We start from the raw sequence: 21,728 nt of genomic DNA, 5'->3' as shown, positions 1-21,728 counted from the left end.
TGGGGGGCAGGCTGAGCTTGTGCTTAATTCTTCTTCCTGATGGGAAAATAGAGTGACCTGTGCCTGTCCCAACACCTAGAGCTAGTCTCTCATTGGTTCCCCCTCTTCCCCTTCATCCTCAGGACAAATTGCAACCTGTACGGAACAGGAGGTTAAAGGTGCTGATTCTCCAAGGAGGGAGATGGCTAGTAAATCGGCTGGAATGGCGAACCCGAGCCAAGGAGATGAGAAATGAGGTGCGTTTTAGAAACCTTTCCCGATCACACGGTGTACCATCTTCTGGGTTTCTCATGCCTGTTTTCGACGTAGGAAGATGCCCTTGAACCTGGAGATTTGGGACCCATGGGATGGGTACCATGCAGTATTACTTGAAAGGGTCTGCGTTGGCTCACCCAACCACACCGAACCTCTCAGCCCCAAGAGTGTCCACCCTTATGTCTCAATCAGCTGTGGGTCTAGATATGGTCAATCCAGGTTGCATCACAGCCCCTGAAAGAATTTTGTAAGAATTTCTCTCTCTTTCACTGTCTTTGTTTCACGGGTTTTGAAAAGTAATTTATTTTTATAATGGGGTTTAGCTGCTTTTCACGGCTGTGTTTATGCCGCTTTACACCCCCTTGACTCACTTACAGAGAGATATCAATACATAGGTTTGAAGATTCTTACTAGTCAGATATATTCTTGTGCGGTGAATAGGGGGTGTTGAGTCCAGTTCACTGAAAAAGGAATAGGTCTTTTCTCTTACATATTGGGTTTATGGAACGGTATCTGAGCTAATTTGAAACCCTTGTTTTATGCATCACCCCACCTCACCTTTCCCGTTCAGCAGCCATAGTGTGTTTTCTAAACGTGTGACTCTGTTCTGTTTTGTAATTCAGTTCAAGTGTAGCGGTTTTTACATTCCCTCTAGAAGTGATATCTTATGATAAGTGTCTTTTTCTGTGTGACTTATTTCACTTAGAATCGTCGTACCTAAATCCACTCATCGTGCTGCTACTAGCCTTATGACGTTGATTTCATGGCTGAGTGATATTCCATTGTACATGAGGACCACAACTTCTTTATCCATTTTTCTCTTTCCTAGGATATTTAAGGTGTAATGAAGTGGGGGTTCTTGTCAACAGAGCAGCCCTAAACTTTGGGGTGCCTGTGTCTTGCTGATTTTTAGTTTTCCCAACTTATACGCCCATGAGTGGAAGTGCCCTATGCTCTCCAAGCTGTGTTTTTTAGATGTTTCAGAACACACGGTACACTTCTCCAGAGTGGCTGTTGGCAATTTACATCCCACCCATCAGCGTAGCAAGGCTCCCATTTCTCCATGGCCGGTCCTGCACTTCTGGTTTGGACACTTTTTTCCGCATGGCCCTTTTGCCCGCTGGGAAGCGAGACTTCTTTGGAGCGCTGATTGGCCTTTCCAGGTTGCTTGGTTGGCCAAAAAGGGCGTATGCGTTTTTTCCTGAATATATTCAGGAAAAAACGCATACGCCCTTTTTGGCCAAGGGCATCATTGTCCACGTTTGGCCGCTTTTCATGTGCTTTCAAGGCGATTCGAATCTACCTCCTGAAATCTGTTTCCTGCAATTCTGCCTTGCTTTCAAAGCCTCTTCGTTGCCTTCCCTTAATATATTTGTGGACGAGAGGTATCATTTAAAACTCTGCAGGTTTGTGAATTGCAGTGCCCCTGAGCTCCATTTTTCATCTCGCTTTTTTGGGAGCTGGCCGCAAAAGCGCAGGATTGCTTCAGGCCCTCTTCTGGTTCTGGGGGGCAGGCTGAGCTTGTGCTTAATTCTTCTTCCTGATGGGAAAATAGAGTGACCTGTGCCTGTCCCAACACCTAGAGCTAGTCTCTCATTGGTTCCCCCTCTTCCCGTTCATCCTCAGGACAAATTGCAACCTGTACGGAACAGGAGGTTAAAGGTGCTGATTCTCCAAGGAGGGAGATGGCTAGTAAATCGGCTGGAATGGCGAACCCGAGCCAAGGAGATGAGAAATGAGGTGCGTTTTAGAAACCTTTCCCGATCACACGGTGTACCATCTTCTGGGTTTCTCATGCCTGTTTTCGATGTAGGAAGATGCCCTTGAACCTGGAGATTTGGGACCCATGGGATGGGTACCATGCAGTATTACTTGAAAGGGTCTGCGTTGGCTCACCCAACCTCACCGAACCTCTCAGCCCCAAGAGTGTCCACCCTTATGTCTCAATCAGCTGTGGGTCTAGATATGGTCAATCCAGGTTGCATCACAGCCCCTGAACGAATTTTGTAAGAATTTCTCTCTCTTTCACTGTCTTTGTTTCACGGGTTTTGAAAAGTAATTTATTTTTATAATGGGGTTTAGCTGCTTTTCACGGCTGTGTTTATGCCGCTTTACACCCCCTTGACTCACTTACAGAGAGATATCAATAGATAGGTTTGAAGATTCTTACTAGTCAGATATAATCTTGTGCGGTGAATAGGGGGTGTTGAGTCCAGTTCACTGAAAAAGGAATAGGTCTTGTCTCTTACATATTGGGTTTATGGAACGGTATCTGAGCTAATTTGAAACCCTTGTTTTATGCATCACCCCACCTCACCTTTCCCGTTCAGCAGCCATAGTGTGTTTTCTAAACGTGTGACTCTGTTCTGTTTTGTAATTCAGTTCAAGTGTAGCGGTTTTTACATTCCCTCTGTAAGTGATATCTTATGATAAGTGTCTTTTTCTGTGTGACTTATTTCACTTAGAATCGTCGTACCTAAATCCACTCATCGTGCTGCTACTAGCCTTATGACGTTGATTTCATGGCTGAGTGATATTCCATTGTACATGAGGACCACAACTTCTTTATCCATTTTTCTCTTTCCTAGGATATTTAAGGTGTAATGAAGTGGGGGTTCTTGTCAACAGAGCAGCCCTAAACTTTGGGGTGCCTGTGTCTTGCTGATTTTTAGTTTTCCCAACTTATACGCCCATGAGTGGAAGTGCCCTATGCTTTCCAAGCTGTGTTTTTTAGATGTTTCAGAACACACGGTACACTTCTCCAGAGTGGCTGTTGGCAATTTACATCCCACCCATCAGCGTAGCAAGGCTCCCATTTCTCCATGGCCGGTCCTGCACTTCTGGTTTGGACACTTTTTTCCGCATGGCCCTTTTGCCCGCTGGGAAGCGAGACTTCTTTGGAGCGCTGATTGGCCTTTCCAGGTTGCTTGGTTGGCCAAAAAGGGCGTATGCGTTTTTTCCTGAATATATTCAGGAAAAAACGCATACGCCCTTTTTGGCCAAGGGCATCATTGTCCACGTTTGGCCGCTTTTCATGTGCTTTCAAGGCGATTCGAATCTACCTCCTGAAATCTGTTTCCTGCAATTCTGCCTTGCTTTCAAAGCCTCTTCGTTGCCTTCCCTTAATATATTTGTGGACGAGAGGTATCATTTAAAACTCTGCAGGTTTGTGAATTGCAGTGCCCCTGAGCTCCATTTTTCATCTCGCTTTTTTGGGAGCTGGCCGCAAAAGCGCAGGATTGCTTCAGGCCCTCTTCTGGTTCTGGGGGGCAGGCTGAGCTTGTGCTTAATTCTTCTTCCTGATGGGAAAATAGAGTGACCTGTGCCTGTCCCAACACCTAGAGCTAGTCTCTCATTGGTTCCCCCTCTTCCCGTTCATCCTCAGGACAAATTGCAACCTGTACGGAACAGGAGGTTAAAGGTGCTGATTCTCCAAGGAGGGAGATGGCTAGTAAATCGGCTGGAATGGCGAACCCGAGCCAAGGAGATGAGAAATGAGGTGCGTTTTAGAAACCTTTCCCGATCACACGGTGTACCATCTTCTGGGTTTCTCATGCCTGTTTTCGATGTAGGAAGATGCCCTTGAACCTGGAGATTTGGGACCCATGGGATGGGTACCATGCAGTATTACTTGAAAGGGTCTGCGTTGGCTCACCCAACCTCACCGAACCTCTCAGCCCCAAGAGTGTCCACCCTTATGTCTCAATCAGCTGTGGGTCTAGATATGGTCAATCCAGGTTGCATCACAGCCCCTGAACGAATTTTGTAAGAATTTCTCTCTCTTTCACTGTCTTTGTTTCACGGGTTTTGAAAAGTAATTTATTTTTATAATGGGGTTTAGCTGCTTTTCACGGCTGTGTTTATGCCGCTTTACACCCCCTTGACTCACTTACAGAGAGATATCAATAGATAGGTTTGAAGATTCTTACTAGTCAGATATAATCTTGTGCGGTGAATAGGGGGTGTTGAGTCCAGTTCACTGAAAAAGGAATAGGTCTTGTCTGTTACATATTGGGTTTATGGAACGGTATCTGAGCTAATTTGAAACCCTTGTTTTATGCATCACCCCACCTCACCTTTCCCGTTCAGCAGCCATAGTGTGTTTTCTAAACGTGTGACTCTGTTCTGTTTTGTAATTCAGTTCAAGTGTAGCGGTTTTTACATTCCCTCTAGAAGTGATATCTTATGATAAGTGTCTTTTTCTGTGTGACTTATTTCACTTAGAATCGTCGTACCTAAATCCACTCATCGTGCTGCTACTAGCCTTATGACGTTGATTTCATGGCTGAGTGATATTCCATTGTACATGAGGACCACAACTTCTTTATCCATTTTTCTCTTTCCTAGGATATTTAAGGTGTAATGAAGTGGGGGTTCTTGTCAACAGAGCAGCCCTAAACTTTGGGGTGCCTGTGTCTTGCTGATTTTTAGTTTTCCCAACTTATACGCCCATGAGTGGAAGTGCCCTATGCTCTCCAAGCTGTGTTTTTTAGATGTTTCAGAACACACCGTACACTTCTCCAGAGTGGCTGTTGGCAATTTACATCCCACCCATCAGCGTAGCAAGGCTCCCATTTCTCCATGGCCGGTCCTGCACTTCTGGTTTGGACACTTTTTTCCGCATGGCCCTTTTGCCCGCTGGGAAGCGAGACTTCTTTGGAGCGCTGATTGGCCTTTCCAGGTTGCTTGGTTGGCCAAAAAGGGCGTATGCGTTTTTTCCTGAATATATTCAGGAAAAAACGCATACGCCCTTTTTGGCCAAGGGCATCATTGTCCACGTTTGGCCGCTTTTCATGTGCTTTCAAGGCGATTCGAATCTACCTCCTGAAATCTGTTTCCTGCAATTCTGCCTTGCTTTCAAAGCCTCTTCGTTGCCTTCCCTTAATATATTTGTGGACGAGAGGTATCATTTAAAACTCTGCAGGTTTGTGAATTGCAGTGCCCCTGAGCTCCATTTTTCATCTCGCTTTTTTGGGAGCTGGCCGCAAAAGCGCAGGATTGCTTCAGGCCCTCTTCTGGTTCTGGGGGGCAGGCTGAGCTTGTGCTTAATTCTTCTTCCTGATGGGAAAATAGAGTGACCTGTGCCTGTCCCAACACCTAGAGCTAGTCTCTCATTGGTTCCCCCTCTTCCCGTTCATCCTCAGGACAAATTGCAACCTGTACGGAACAGGAGGTTAAAGGTGCTGATTCTCCAAGGAGGGAGATGGCTAGTAAATCGGCTGGAATGGCGAACCCGAGCCAAGGAGATGAGAAATGAGGTGCGTTTTAGAAACCTTTCCCGATCACACGGTGTACCATCTGCTGGGTTTCTCATGCCTGTTTTCGATGTAGGAAGATGCCCTTGAACCTGGAGATTTGGGACACATGGGATGGGTACCATGCAGTATTACTTGAAAGGGTCTGCGTTGGCTCACCCAACCTCACCGAACCTCTCAGCCCCAAGAGTGTCCACCCTTATGTCTCAATCAGCTGTGGGTCTAGATATGGTCAATCCAGGTTGCATCACAGCCCCTGAACGAATTTTGTAAGAATTTCTCTCTCTTTCACTGTCTTTGTTTCACGGGTTTTGAAAAGTAATTTATTTTTATAATGGGGTTTAGCTGCTTTTCACGGCTGTGTTTATGCCACTTTACACCCCCTTGACTCACTTACAGAGAGATATCAATAGATAGGTTTGAAGATTCTTACTAGTCAGATATAATCTTGTGCGGTGAATAGGGGGTGTTGAGTCCAGTTCACTGAAAAAGGAATAGGTCTTGTCTCTTACATATTGGGTTTATGGAACGGTATCTGAGCTAATTTGAAACCCTTGTTTTATGCATCACCCCACCTCACATTTCCCGTTCAGCAGCCATAGTGTGTTTTCTAAACGTGTGACTCTGTTCTGTTTTGTAATTCAGTTCAAGTGTAGCGGTTTTTACATTCCCTCTAGAAGTGATATCTTATGATAAGTGTCTTTTTCTGTGTGACTTATTTCACTTAGAATCGTCGTACCTAAATCCACTCATCGTGCTGCTACTAGCCTTATGACGTTGATTTCATGGCTGAGTGATATTCCATTGTACATGAGGACCACAACTTCTTTATCCATTTTTCTCTTTCCTAGGATATTTAAGGTGTAATGAAGTGGGGGTTCTTGTCAACAGAGCAGCCCTAAACTTTGGGGTGCCTGTGTCTTGCTGATTTTTAGTTTTCCCAACTTATACGCCCATGAGTGGAAGTGCCCTATGCTCTCCAAGCTGTGTTTTTTAGATGTTTCTGAACACACCGTACACTTCTCCAGAGTGGCTGTTGGCAATTTACATCCCACCCATCAGCGTAGCAAGGCTCCCATTTCTCCATGGCCGGTCCTGCACTTCTGGTTTGGACACTTTTTTCCGCATGGCCCTTTTGCCCGCTGGGAAGCGAGACTTCTTTGGAGCGCTGATTGGCCTTTCCAGGTTGCTTGGTTGGCCAAAAAGGGCGTATGCGTTTTTTCCTGAATATATTCAGGAAAAAACGCATACGCCCTTTTTGGCCAAGGGCATCATTGTCCACGTTTGGCCGCTTTTCATGTGCTTTCAAGGCGATTCGAATCTACCTCCTGAAATCTGTTTCCTGCAATTCTGCCTTGCTTTCAAAGCCTCTTCGTTGCCTTCCCTTAATATATTTGTGGACGAGAGGTATCATTTAAAACTCTGCAGGTTTGTGAATTGCAGTCCACCTGAGCTCCATTTTTCATCTCGCTTTTTTGGGAGCTGGCCGCAAAAGCGCAGGATAGCTTCAGGCCCTCTTCTGGTTCTGGGGGGCAGGCTGAGCTTGTGCTTAATTCTTCTTCCTGATGGGAAAATAGAGTGACCTGTGCCTGTCCCAACACCTAGAGCTAGTCTCTCATTGGTTCCCCCTTTTCCCGTTCATCCTCAGGACAAATTGCAACCTGTACGGAACAGGAGGTTAAAGGTGCTGATTCTCCAAGGAGGGAGATGTCTAGTAAATCGGCTGGAATGGCGAACCCGAGCCAAGGAGATGAGAAATGAGGTGTGTTTTAGAAACCTTTCCCGATCACACGGTGTACCATCTTCTGGGTTTCTCATGCCTGTTTTCGACGTAGAAAGATGCCCTTGAACCTGGAGATTTGGGACCCATGGGATGGGTACCATGCAGTATTACTTGAAAGGGTCTGCGTTGGCTCACCCAACCACACCGAACCTCTCAGCCCCAAGAGTGTCCACCCTTATGTCTCAATCAGCTGTGGGTTTAGATATGGTCAATCCAGGTTGCATCACAGCCCCTGAACGAATTTTGTAAGAATTTCTCTCTCTTTCACTGTCTTTGTTTCACGGGTTTTGAAAAGTAATTTATTTTTATAATGGGGTGTAGCTGCTTTTCACGGCTGTGTTTATGCCGCTTTACACCCCCTTGACTCACTTACAGAGAGATATCAATACATAGGTTTGAAGATTCTTACTAGTCAGATATATTCTTGTGCGGTGAATAGGGGGTGTTGAGTCCAGTTCACTGAAAAAGGAATAGGTCTTGTCTCTTACATATTGGGTTTATGGAACGGTATCTGAGCTAATTTGAAACCCTTGTTTTATGCATCACCCCACCTCACCTTTCCCGTTCAGCAGCCATAGTGTGTTTTCTAAACGTGTGACTCTGTTCTGTTTTGTAATTCAGTTCAAGTGTAGCGGTTTTTACATTCCCTCTAGAAGTGATATCTTATGATAAGTGTCTTTTTCTGTGTGACTTATTTCACTTAGAATCGTCGTACCTAAATCCACTCATCGTGCTGCTACTAGCCTTATGACGTTGATTTCATGGCTGAGTGATATTCCATTGTACATGAGGACCACAACTTCTTTATCCATTTTTCTCTTTCCTAGGATATTTAAGGTGTAATGAAGTGGGGGTTCTTGTCAACAGAGCAGCCCTAAACTTTGGGGTGCCTGTGTCTTGCTGATTTTTAGTTTTCCCAACTTATACGCCCATGAGTGGAAGTGCCCTATGCTCTCCAAGCTGTGTTTTTTAGATGTTTCAGAACACACCGTACACTTCTCCAGAGTGGCTGTTGGCAATTTACATCCCACCCATCAGCGTAGCAAGGCTCCCATTTCTCCATAGCCGGTCCTTCACTTCTGGTTTGGACACTTTTTTCCGCATGGCCCTTTTGCGCGCTGGGAAGCGAGACTTCTTTGGAGCGCTGATTTGCCTTTCCAGGTTGCTTGGTTGGCCAAAAAGGGCGTATGCGTTTTTTCCTGAATATATTCAGGAAAAAACGCATACGCCCTTTTTGGCCAAGGGCATCATTGTCCACGTTTGGCCGCTTTTCATGTGCTTTCAAGGCGATTCGAATCTTCCTCCTGAAATCTGTTTCCTGCAATTCTGCCTTGCTTTCAAAGCCTCTTCGTTGCCTTCCCTTAATATATTTGTGGACGAGAGGTATCATTTAAAACTCTGCAGGTTTGTGAATTGCAGTGCCCCTGAGCTCCATTTTTTAGCTCGCTTTTTTGGGAGCTGGCCGCAAAAGCGCAGGATTGCTTCAGGCCCTCTTCTGGTTCTGGGGGGCAGGCTGAGCTTGTGCTTAATTCTTCTTCCTGATGGGAAAATAGAGTGACCTGTGCCTGTCCCAACACCTAGAGCTAGTCTCTCATTGGTTCCCCCTCTTCCCGTTCATCCTCAGGACAAATTGCAACCTGTACGGAACAGGAGGTTAAAGGTGCTGATTCTCCAAGGAGGGAGATGGCTAGTAAATCGGCTGGAATGGCGAACCCGAGCCAAGGAGATGAGAAATGAGGTGTGTTTTAGAAACCTTTCCCGATCACACGGTGTACCATCTTCTGGGTTTCTCATGCCTGTTTTCGATGTAGGAAGATGCCCTTGAACCTGGAGATTTGGGACCCATGGGATGGGTACCATGCAGTATTACTTGAAAGGGTGTGCGTTGGCTCACCCAACCACACCGAACCTCTCAGCCCCAAGAGTGTCCACCCTTATGTCTCAATCAGCTGTGGGTCTAGATATGGTCAATCCAGGTTGCATCACAGCCCCTGAACGAATTTTGTAAGAATTTCTCTCTCTTTCACTGTCTTTGTTTCACGGGTTTTGAAAAGTAATTTATTTTTATAATGGGGTTTAGCTGCTTTTCACGGCTGTGTTTATGCCGCTTTACACCCCCTTGACTCACTTACAGAGAGATATGAATACATAGGTTTGAAGATTCTTACTAGTCAGATATATTCTTGTGCGGTGAATAGGGGGTGTTGAGTCCAGTTCACTGAAAAAGGAATAGGTCTTGTCTCTTACATATTGGGTTTATGGAACGGTATCTGAGCTAATTTGAAACCCTTGTTTTATGCATCACCCCACCTCACCTTTCCCGTTCAGCAGCCATAGTGTGTTTCCTAAACGTGTGACTCTGTTCTGTTTTGTAATTCAGTTCAAGTGTAGCGGTTTTTACATTCCCTCTCTAAGTGATATCTTATGATAAGTGTCTTTTTCTGTGTGACTTATTTCACTTAGAATCGTCGTACCTAAATCCACTCATCGTGCTGCTACTAGCCTTATGACGTTGATTTCATGGCTGAGTGATATTCCATTGTACATGAGGACCACAACTTCTTTATCCATTTTTCTCTTTCCTAGGATATTTAAGGTGTAATGAAGTGGGGGTTCTTGTCAACAGAGCAGCCCTAAACTTTGGGGTGCCTGTGTCTTGCTGATTTTTAGTTTTCCCAACTTATACGCCCATGAGTGGAAGTGCCCTATGCTCTCCAAGCTGTGTTTTTTAGATGTTTCTGAACACACCGTACACTTCTCCAGAGTGGCTGTTGGCAATTTACATCCCACCCATCAGCGTAGCAAGGCTCCCATTTCTCCATGGCCGGTCCTGCACTTCTGGTTTGGACACTTTTTTCCGCATGGCCCTTTTGCCCGCTGGGAAGCGAGACTTCTTTGGAGCGCTGATTTGCCTTTCCAGGTTGCTTGGTTGGCCAAAAAGGGCGTATGCGTTTTTTCCTGAATATATTCAGGAAAAAACGCATACGCCCTTTTTGGCCAAGGGCATCATTGTCCACGTTTGGCCGCTTTTCATGTGCTTTCAAGGCGATTCGAATCTACCTCCTGAAATCTGTTTCCTGCAATTCTGCCTTGCTTTCAAAGCCTCTTCGTTGCCTTCCCTTAATATATTTGTGGACGAGAGGTATCATTTAAAACTCTGCAGGTTTGTGAATTGCAGTGCCCCTGAGCTCCATTTTTCATCTCGCTTTTTTGGGAGCTGGCCGCAAAAGCGCAGGATTGCTTCAGGCCCTCTTCTGGTTCTGGGGGGCAGGCTGAGCTTGTGCTTAATTCTTCTTCCTGATGGGAAAATAGAGTGACCTGTGCCTGTCCCAACACCTAGAGCTAGTCTCTCATTGGTTCCCCCTCTTCCCGTTCATCCTCAGGACAAATTGCAACCTGTACGGAACAGGAGGTTAAAGGAGCTGATTCTCCAAGGAGGGAGATGGCTAGTAAATCGGCTGGAATGGCGAACCCGAGCCAAGGAGATGAGAAATGAGGTGTGTTTTAGAAACCTTTCCCGATCACACGGTGTACCATCTTCTGGGTTTCTCATGCCTGTTTTCGACGTAGGAAGATGCCCTTGAACCTGGAGATTTGGGACCCATGGGATGGGTACCATGCAGTATTACTTGAAAGGGTCTGCGTTGGCTCACCCAACCACACCGAACCTCTCAGCCCCAAGAGTGTCCACCCTTATGTCTCAATCAGCTGTGGGTCTAGATATGGTCAATCCAGGTTGCATCACAGCCCCTGAACGAATTTTGTAGGAATTTCTCTCTCTTTCACTGTCTTTGTTTCACGGGTTTTAAAAAGTAATTTATTTTTATAATGGGGTGTAGCTGCTTTTCACGGCTGTGTTTATGCCGCTTTACACCCCCTTGACTCACTTACAGAGAGATATCAATACATAGGTTTGAAGATTCTTACTAGTCAGATATATTCTTGTGCGGTGAATAGGGGGTGTTGAGTCCAGTTCACTGAAAAAGGAATAGGTCTTGTCTCTTACATATTGGGTTTATGGAGCGGTATCTGAGCTAATTTGAAACCCTTGTTTTATGCATCACCCCACCTCACCTTTCCCGTTCAGCAGCCATAGTGTGTTTCCTAAACGTGTGACTCTGTTCTGTTTTGTAATTCAGTTCAAGTGTAGCGGTTTTTACATTCCCTCTCTAAGTGATATCTTATGATAAGTGTCTTTTTCTGTGTGACTTATTTCACTTAGAATCGTCGTACCTAAATCCACTCATCGTGCTGCTACTAGCCTTATGACGTTGATTTCATGGCTGAGTGATATTCCATTGTACATGAGGACCACAACTTCTTTATCCATTTTTCTCTTTCCTAGGATATTTAAGGTGTAATGAAGTGGGGGTTCTTGTCAACAGAGCAGCCCTAAACTTTGGGGTGCCTGTGTCTTGCTGATTTTTAGTTTTCCCAATTTATACGCCCATGAGTGGAAGTGCCCTATGCTCTCCAAGCTGTGTTTTTTAGATGTTTCAGAACACACCATACACTTCTCCAGAGTGGCTGTTGGCAATTTACATCCCACCCATCAGCGTAGCAAGGCTCCTATTTCTCCATGGCCGATCCTGCAATTCTGGTTTGGACACTTTTTTCCGCATGGCCCTTTTGCCCGCTGGGAAGCGAGACTTCTTTGGAGCGCTGATTTGCCTTTCCAGGTTGCTTGGTTGGCCAAAAAGGGCGTATGCGTTTTTTTCCTGAATATATTCAGGAAAAAACGCATACGCCCTTTTTGGCCAAGGGCATCATTGTCCACGTTTGGCCGCTTTTCATGTGCTTTCAAGGCGATTCGAATCTACCTCCTGAAATCTGTTTCCTGCAATTCTGCCTTGCTTTCAAAGCCTCTTCGTTGCCTTCCCTTAATATATTTGTGGACGAGAGGTATCATTTAAAACTCTGCAGGTTTGTGAATTGCAGTGCCCCTGAGCTCCATTTTTCATCTCGCTTTTTTGGGAGCTGGCCGCAAAAGCGCAGGATTGCTTCAGGCCCTCTTCTGGTTCTGGGGGGCAGGCTGAGCTTGTGCTTAATTCTTCTTCCTGATGGGAAAAAGAGTGACCTGTGCCTGTCCCAACACCTAGAGCTAGTCTCTCATTGGTTCCCCCTCTTCCCGTTCATCCTCAGGACAAATTGCAACCTGTACGGAACAGGAGGTTAAAGGTGCTGATTCTCCAAGGAGGGAGATGGCTAGTAAATCGGCTGGAATGGCGAACCCGAGCCAAGGAGATGAGAAATGAGGTGTGTTTTAGAAACCTTTCCCGATCACACGGTGTACCATCTTCTGGGTTTCTCATGCCTGTTTTCTACGTAGGAAGATGCCCTTGAACCTGGAGATTTGGGACCCATGGGATGGTTACCATGCAGTATTACTTGAAAGGGTCTGCGTTGGCTCACCCAACCTCACCGAACCTCTCAGCCCCAAGAGTGTCCACCCTTATGTCTCAATCAGCTGTGGGTCTAGATATGGTCAATCCAGGTTGCATCAGAGCCCCTGAACGAATTTTGTAAGAATTTCTGTCTCTTTCACTGTCTTTGTTTCACGGGTTTTGAAAAGTAATTTATTTTTATAATGGGGTTTAGCTGCTTTTCACGGCTGTGTTTATGCCGCTTTACACCCCCTTGACTCACTTACAGAGAGATATCAATAGATAGGTTTGAAGATTCTTACTAGTCAGATATAATCTTGTGCGGTGAATAGGGGGTGTTGAGTCCAGTTCACTGAAAAAGGAATAGGTCTTGTCTCTTACATATTGGGTTTATGGAACGGTATCTGAGCTAATTTGAAACCCTTGTTTTATGCATCACCCCACCTCACCTTTCCCGTTCAGCAGCCATAGTGTGTTTTCTAAACGTGTGACTCTGTTCTGTTTTGTAATTCAGTTCAAGTGTAGCGGTTTTTACATTCCCTCTAGAAGTGATATCTTATGATAAGTGTCTTTTTCTGTGTGACTTATTTCACTTAGAATCGTCGTACCTAAATCCACTCATCGTGCTGCTACTAGCCTTATGACGTTGATTTCATGGCTGAGTGATATTCCATTGTACATGAGGACCACAACTTCTTTATCCATTTTTCTCTTTCCTAGGATATTTAAGGTGTAATGAAGTGGGGGTTCTTGTCAACAGAGCAGCCCAAAACTTTGTGGTGCCTGTGTCTTGCTGGTTTTTAGTTTTCCCAACTTATACGCCCATGAGTGGAAGTGCCCTATTCTCTCCAAGCTGTGTTTTTTAGATGTTTCAGAACACACCGTACACTTCTCCAGAGTGGCTGTTGGCAATTTACATCCCACCCATCAGCGTAGCAAGGCTCCCATTTCTCCATGGCCGGTCCTGCACTTCTGGTTTGGACACTTTTTTCCGCATGGCCCTTTTGCCCGCTGGGAAGCGAGACTTCTTTGGAGCGCTGATTTGCCTTTCCAGGTTGCTTGGTTGGCCAAAAAGGGCGTATGCGTTTTTTCCTGAATATATTCAGGAAAAAACGCATACGCCCTTTTTGGCCAAGGGCATCATTGTCCACGTTTGGCCGCTTTTCATGTGCTTTCAAGGCGATTCGAATCTACCTCCTGAAATCTGTTTCCTGCAATTCTGCCTTGCTTTCAAAGCCTCTTCGTTGCCTTCCCTTAATATATTTGTGGACGAGAGGTATCATTTAAAACTCTGCAGGTTTGTGAATTGCAGTGCCCCTGAGCTCCATTTTTCATCTCGCTTTTTTGGGAGCTGGCCGCAAAAGCGCAGGATTGCTTCAGGCCCTCTTCTGGTTCTGGGGGGCAGGCTGAGCTTGTGCTTAATTCTTCTTCCTGATGGGAAAATAGAGTGACCTGTGCCTGTCCCAACACCTAGAGCTAGTCTCTCATTGGTTCCCCCTCTTCCCGTTCATCCTCAGGACAAATTGCAACCTGTACGGAACAGGAGGTTAAAGGTGCTGATTCTCCAAGGAGGGAGATGGCTAGTAAATCGGCTGGAATGGCGAACCCGAGCCAAGGAGATGAGAAATGAGGTGTGTTTTAGAAACCTTTCCCGATCACACGGTGTACCATCTTCTGGGTTTCTCATGCCTGTTTTCTACGTAGGAAGATGCCCCTGAACCTGGAGATTTGGGACCCATGGGATGGTTACCATGCAGTATTACTTGAAAGGGTCTGCGTTGGCTCACCCAACCTCACCGAACCTCTCAGCCCCAAGAGTGTCCACCCTTATGTCTCAATCAGCTGTGGGTCTAGATATGGTCAATCCAGGTTGCATCAGAGCCCCTGAACGAATTTTGGAAGAATTTCTCTCTCTTTCACTGTCTTTGTTTCACGGGTTTTGAAAAGTAATTTATTTTTATAATGGGGTTTAGCTGCTTTTCACGGCTGTGTTTATGCCGCTTTACACCCCCTTGACTCACTTACAGAGAGATATCAATACATAGGTTTGAAGATTCTTACTAGTCAGATATAATCTTGTGCGGTGAATAGGGGGTGTTGAGTCCAGTTCACTGAAAAAGGAATAGGTCTTGTCTCTTACATATTGGGTTTATGGAACGGTATCTGAGCTAATTTGAAACCCTTGTTTTATGCATCACCCCACCTCACCTTTCCCGTTCAGCAGCCATAGTGTGTTTTCTAAACGTGTGACTCTGTTCTGTTTTGTAATTCAGTTCAAGTGTAGCGGTTTTTACATTCCCTCTAGAAGTGATATCTTATGATAAGTGTCTTTTTCTGTGTGACTTATTTCACTTAGAATCGTCGTACCTAAATCCACTCATCGTGCTGCTACTAGCCTTATGACGTTGATTTCATGGCTGAGTGATATTCCATTGTACATGAGGACCACAACTTCTTTATCCATTTTTCTCTTTCCTAGGATATTTAAGGTGTAATGAAGTGGGGGTTCTTGTCAACAGAGCAGCCCAAAACTTTGTGGTGCCTGTGTCTTGCTGGTTTTTAGTTTTCCCAACTTATACGCCCATGAGTGGAAGTGCCCTATTCTCTCCAAGCTGTGTTTTTTAGATGTTTCAGAACACACCGTACACTTCTCCAGAGTGGCTGTTGGCAATTTACATCCCACCCATCAGCGTAGCAATGCTCCCATTTCTCCATGGCCGGTCCTGCACTTCTGGTTTGGACACTTTTTTCCGCATGGCCCTTTTGCCCGCTGGGAAGCGAGACTTCTTTGGAGCGCTGATTTGCCTTTCCAGGTTGCTTGGTTGGCCAAAAAGGGCGTATGCGTTTTTTCCTGAATATATTCAGGAAAAAACGCATACGCCCTTTTTGGCCAAGGGCATCATTGTCCACGTTTGGCCGCTTTTCATGTGCTTTCAAGGCGATTCGAATCTACCTCCTGAAATCTGTTTCCTGCAATTCTGCCTTGCTTTCAAAGCCTCTTCGTTGCCTTCCCTTAATATATTTGTGGACGAGAGGTATCATTTAAAACTCTGCAGGTTTGTGAATTGCAGTGCCCCTGAGCTCCATTTTTCATCTCGCTTTTTTGGGAGCTGGCCGCAAAAGCGCAGGATTGCTTCAGGCCCTCTTCTGGTTCTGGGGGGCAGGCTGAGCTTGTGCTTAATTCTTCTTCCTGATGGGAAAATAGAGTGACCTGTGCCTGTCCCAACACCTAGAGCTAGTCTCTCATTGGTTCCCCCTCTTCCCGTTCATCCTCAGGACAAATTGCAACCTGTACGGAACAGGAGGTTAAAGGTGCTGATTCTCCAAGGAGGGAGATGGCTAGTAAATCGGCTGGAATGGCGAACCCGAGCCAAGGAGATGAGAAATGAGGTGTGTTTTAGAAACCTTTCCCGATCACACGGTGTACCATCTTCTGAGTTTCTCATGCCTGTTTTCGATGTAGGAAGATGCCCTTGAACCTGGAGATTTGGGACCCATGGGATGGGTACCATGCAGTATTACTTGAAAGGGTCTGCGTTGGCTCACCCAACCACACCGAACCTCTCAGCCCCAATAGTGTCCACCCTTATGTCTCAATCAGCTGTGGGTCTAGATATGGTCAATCCAGGTTGCATCACAGCCCCTGAACGAATTTTGTAAGAATTTCTCTCTCTTTCACTGTCTTTGTTTCACGGGTTTTGAAAAGTAATTTATTTTTATAATGGGGTGTAGCTGCTTTTCACGGCTGTGTTTATGCCGCTTTACACCCCCTTGACTCACTTACAGAGAGATATCAATAGATAGGTTTGAAGATTCTTACTAGTCAGATATAATCTTGTGCGGTGAATAGGGGGTGTTGAGTCCAGTTCACTGAAAAAGGAATAGGTCTTGTCTGTTACATATTGGGTTTATGGAACGGTATCTGAGCTAATTTGAAACCCTTGTTTTATGCATCACCCCACCTCACCTTTCCCGTTCAGCAGCCATAGTGTGTTTTCTAAACGTGTGACTCTGTTCTGTTTTGTAATTCAGTTCAAGTGTAGCGGTTTTTACATTCCCTCTAGAAGTGATATCTTATGATAAGTGTCTTTTTCTGTGTGACTTATTTCACTTAGAATCGTCGTACCTAAATCCACTCATCGTGCTGCTACTAGCCTTATGACGTTGATTTCATGGCTGAGTGATATTCCATTGTACATGAGGACCACAACTTCTTTATCCATTTTTCTCTTTCCTAGGATATTTAAGGTGTAATGAAGTGGGGGTTCTTGTCAACAGAGCAGCCCAAAACTTTGTGGTGCCTGTGTCTTGCTGGTTTTTAGTTTTCCCAACTTATACGCCCATGAGTGGAAGTGCCCTATTCTCTCCAAGCTGTGTTTTTTAGATGTTTCAGAACACACCGTACACTTCTCCAGAGTGGCTGTTGGCAATTTACATCCCACCCATCAGCGTAGCAAGGCTCCCATTTCTCCATGGCCGGTCCTGCACTTCTGGTTTGGACACTTTTTTCCGCATGGCCCTTTTGCCCGCTGGGAAGCGAGACTTCTTTGGAGCGCTGATTTGCCTTTCCAGGTTGCTTGGTTGGCCAAAAAGGGCGTATGCGTTTTTTCCTGAATATATTCAGGAAAAAACGCATACGCCCTTTTTGGCCAAGGGCATCATTGTCCACGTTTGGCCGCTTTTCATGTGCTTTCAAGGCGATTCGAATCTACCTCCTGAAATCTGTTTCCTGCAATTCTGCCTTGCTTTCAAAGCCTCTTCGTTGCCTTCCCTTAATATATTTGTGGACGAGAGGTATCATTTAAAACTCTGCAGGTTTGTGAATTGCAGTGCCCCTGAGCTCCATTTTTCAACTCGCTTTTTTGGGAGCTGGCCGCAAAAGCGCAGGATTGCTTCAGGCCCTCTTCTGGTTCTGGGGGGCAGGCTGAGCTTGTGCTTAATTCTTCTTCCTGATGGGAAAATAGAGTGACCTGTGCCTGTCCCAACACCTAGAGCTAGTCTCTCATTGGTTCCCCCTCTTCCCGTTCATCCTCAGGACAAATTGCAACCTGTACGGAACAGGAGGTTAAAGGTGCTGATTCTCCAAGGAGGGAGATGGCTAGTAAATCGGCTGGAATGGCGAACCCGAGCCAAGGAGATGAGAAATGAGGTGTGTTTTAGAAACCTTTCCCGATCACACGGTGTACCATCTTCTGAGTTTCTCATGCCTGTTTTCGATGTAGGAAGATGCCCTTGAACCTGGAGATTTGGGACCCATGGGATGGGTACCATGCAGTATTACTTGAAAGGGTCTGCGTTGGCTCACCCAACCACACCGAACCTCTCAGCCCCAATAGTGTCCACCCTTATGTCTCAATCAGCTGTGGGTCTAGATATGGTCAATCCAGGTTGCATCACAGCCCCTGAACGAATTTTGTAAGAATTTCTCTCTCTTTCACTGTCTTTGTTTCACGGGTTTTGAAAAGTAATTTATTTTTATAATGGGGTGTAGCTGCTTTTCACGGCTGTGTTTATGCCGCTTTACACCCCCTTGACTCACTTACAGAGAGATATCAATACATAGGTTTGAAGATTCTTACTAGTCAGATATATTCTTGTGCGGTGAATAGGGGGTGTTGAGTCCAGTTCACTGAAAAAGGAATAGGTCTTGTCTCTTACATATTGGGTTTATGGAACGGTATCTGAGCTAATTTGAAACCCTTGTTTTATGCATCACCCCACCTCACCTTTCCCGTTCAGCAGCCATAGTGTGTTTCCTAAACGTGTGACTCTGTTCTGTTTTGTAATTCAGTTCAAGTGTAGCGGTTTTTACATTCCCTCTAGAAGTGATATCTTATGATAAGTGTCTTTTTCTGTGTGACTTATTTCACTTAGAATCGTCGTACCTAAATCCACTCATCGTGCTGCTACTAGCCTTATGACGTTGATTTCATGGCTGAGTGATATTCCATTGTACATGAGGACCACAACTTCTTTATCCATTTTTCTCTTTCCTAGGATATTTAAGGTGTAATGAAGTGGGGGTTCTTGTCAACAGAGCAGCCCTAAACTTTGTGGTGCCTGTGTCTTGCTGATTTTTAGTTTTCCCAACTTATACGCCCATGAGTGGAAGTGCCCTATGCTCTCCAAGCTGTGTTTTTTAGATGTTTCAGAACACACCGTACACTTCTCCAGAGTGGCTGTTGGCAATTTACATCCCACCCATCAGCGTAGCAAGGCTCCCATTTCTCCATGGCCGGTCCTGCACTTCTGGTTTGGACACTTTTTTCCGCATGGCCCTTTTGCCCGCTGGGAAGCGAGACTTCTTTGGAGCGCTGATTTGCCTTTCCAGGTTGCTTGGTTGGCCAAAAAGGGCGTATGCGTTTTTTCCTGAATATATTCAGGAAAAAACGCATACGCCCTTTTTGGCCAAGGGCATCATTGTCCACGTTTGGCCGCTTTTCATGTGCTTTCAAGGCGATTCGAATCTACCTCCTGAAATCTGTTTCCTGCAATTCTGCCTTGCTTTCAAAGCCTCTTCGTTGCCTTCCCTTAATATATTTGTGGACGAGAGGTATCATTTAAAACTCTGCAGGTTTGTGAATTGCAGTGCCCCTGAGCTCCATTTTTCATCTCGCTTTTTTGGGAGCTGGCCGCAAAAGCGCAGGATTGCTTCAGGCCCTCTTCTGGTTCTGGGGGGCAGGCTGAGCTTGTGCTTAATTCTTCTTCCTGATGGGAAAATAGAGTGACCTGTGCCTGTCCCAACACCTAGAGCTAGTCTCTCATTGGTTCCCCCTCTTCCCGTTCATCCTCAGGACAAATTGCAACCTGTACGGAACAGGAGGTTAAAGGTGCTGATTCTCCAAGGAGGGAGATGGCTAGTAAATCGGCTGGAATGGCGAACCCGAGCCAAGGAGATGAGAAATGAGGTTTGTTTTAGAAACCTTTCCCGATCACACGGTGTACCATCTTCTGAGTTTCTCATGCCTGTTTTCGATGTAGGAAGATGCCCTTGAACCTGGAGATTTGGGACCCATGGGATGGGTACCATGCAGTATTACTTGAAAGGGTCTGCGTTGGCTCACCCAACCACACCGAACCTCTCAGCCCCAATAGTGTCCACCCTTATGTCTCAATCAGCTGTGGGTCTAGATATGGTCAATCCAGGTTGCATCACAGCCCCTGAACGAATTTTGTAAGAATTTCTCTCTCTTTCACTGTCTTTGTTTCACGGGTTTTGAAAAGTAATTTATTTTTATAATGGGGTTTAGCTGCTTTTCACGGCTGTGTTTATGCCGCTTGACACCCCCTTGACTCACTTACAGAGAGATATCAATAGATAGGTTTGAAGATTCTTACTAGTCAGATATATTCTTGTGCGGTGAATAGGGGGTGTTGAGTCCAGTTCACTGAAAAAGGAATAGGTCTTGTCTCTTACATATTGGGTTTATGGAACGGTATCTGAGCTAATTTGAAACCCTTGTTTTATGCATCACCCCACCTCACCTTTCCCGTTCAGCAGCCATAGTGTGTTTCCTAAACGTGTGACTCTGTTCTGTTTTGTAATTCAGTTCAAGTGTAGCGGTTTTTACATTCCCTCTAGAAGTGATATCTTATGATAAGTGTCTTTTTCTGTGTGACTTATTTCACTTAGAATCGTCGTACCTAAATCCACTCATCGTGCTGCTACTAGCCTTATGACGTTGATTTCATGGCTGAGTGATATTCCATTGTACATGAGGACCACAACTTCTTTATCCATTTTTCTCTTTCCTAGGATATTTAAGGTGTAATGAAGTGGGGGTTCTTGTCAACAGAGCAGCACTAAACTTTGCGGTGCCTGTGTCTTGCTGATTTTTAGTTTTCCCAACTTATACGCCCATGAGTGGAAGTGCCCTATGCTCTCCAAGCTGTGTTTTTTAGATGTTTCAGAACACACCGTACACTTCTCCAGAGTGGCTGTTGGCAATTTACATCCCACCCATCAGCGTAGCAAGGCTCCCATTTCTCCATGGCCGGTCCTGCACTTCTGGTTTGGACACTTTTTTCCGCATGGCCCTTTTGCCCGCTGGGAAGCGAGACTTCTTTGGAGCGCTGATTGGCCTTTCCAGGTTGCTTGGTTGGCCAAAAAGGGCGTATGCGTTTTTTCCTGCATATATTCAGGAAAAAACGCATACGCCCTTTTTGGCCAAGGGCATCATTGTCCACGTTTTGCCGCTTTTCATGTGCTTTCAAGGCGTTTCGAATCTACCTCCTGAAATCTGTTTCCTGCAATTCTGCCTTGCTTTCAAAGCCTCTTCGTTGCCTTCCCTTAATATATTTGTGGACGAGAGGTATCATTTAAAACTCTGCAGGTTTGTGAATTGCAGTGCCCCTGAGCTCCATTTTTCATCTCGCTTTTTTGGGAGCTGGCCGCAAAAGCGCAGGATTGCTTCAGGCCCTCTTCTGGTTCTGGGGGGCAGGCTGAGCTTGTGCTTAATTCTTCTTCCTGATGGGAAAATAGAGTGACCTGTGCCTGTCCCAACACCTAGAGCTAGTCTCTCATTGGTTCCCCCTCTTCCCGTTCATCCTCAGGACAAATTGCAACCTGTACGGAACAGGAGGTTAAAGGTGCTGATTCTCCAAGGAGGGAGATGGCTAGTAAATCGGCTGGAATGGCGAACCCGAGCCAAGGAGATGAGAAATGAGGTGCGTTTTAGAAACCTTTCCCGATCACACGGTGTACCATCTTCTGGGTTTCTCATGCCTGTTTTCGATGTAGGAAGATGCCCTTGAACCTGGAGATTTGGGACCCATGGGATGGGTACCATGCAGTATTACTTGAAAGGGTCTGCGTTGGCTCACCCAACCTCACCGAACCTCTCAGCCCCAAGAGTGTCCACCCTTATGTCTCAATCAGCTGTGGGTCTAGATATGGTCAATCCAGGTTGCATCAGAGCCCCTGAACGAATTTTGGAAGAATTTCTCTCTCTTTCACTGTCTTTGTTTCACGGGTTTTGAAAAGTAATTTATTTTTATAATGGTGTTTAGCTGCTTTTCACGGCTGTGTTTATGCCGCTTTACACCCCCTTG

Source organism: Balaenoptera acutorostrata, chromosome 9 (genome assembly GCF_949987535.1).
Source record: "Balaenoptera acutorostrata chromosome 9, mBalAcu1.1, whole genome shotgun sequence".
NCBI classification, from domain to species: Eukaryota; Metazoa; Chordata; class Mammalia; order Artiodactyla; family Balaenopteridae; genus Balaenoptera; species Balaenoptera acutorostrata.
This window is presented reverse-complemented; position numbering follows the sequence as displayed.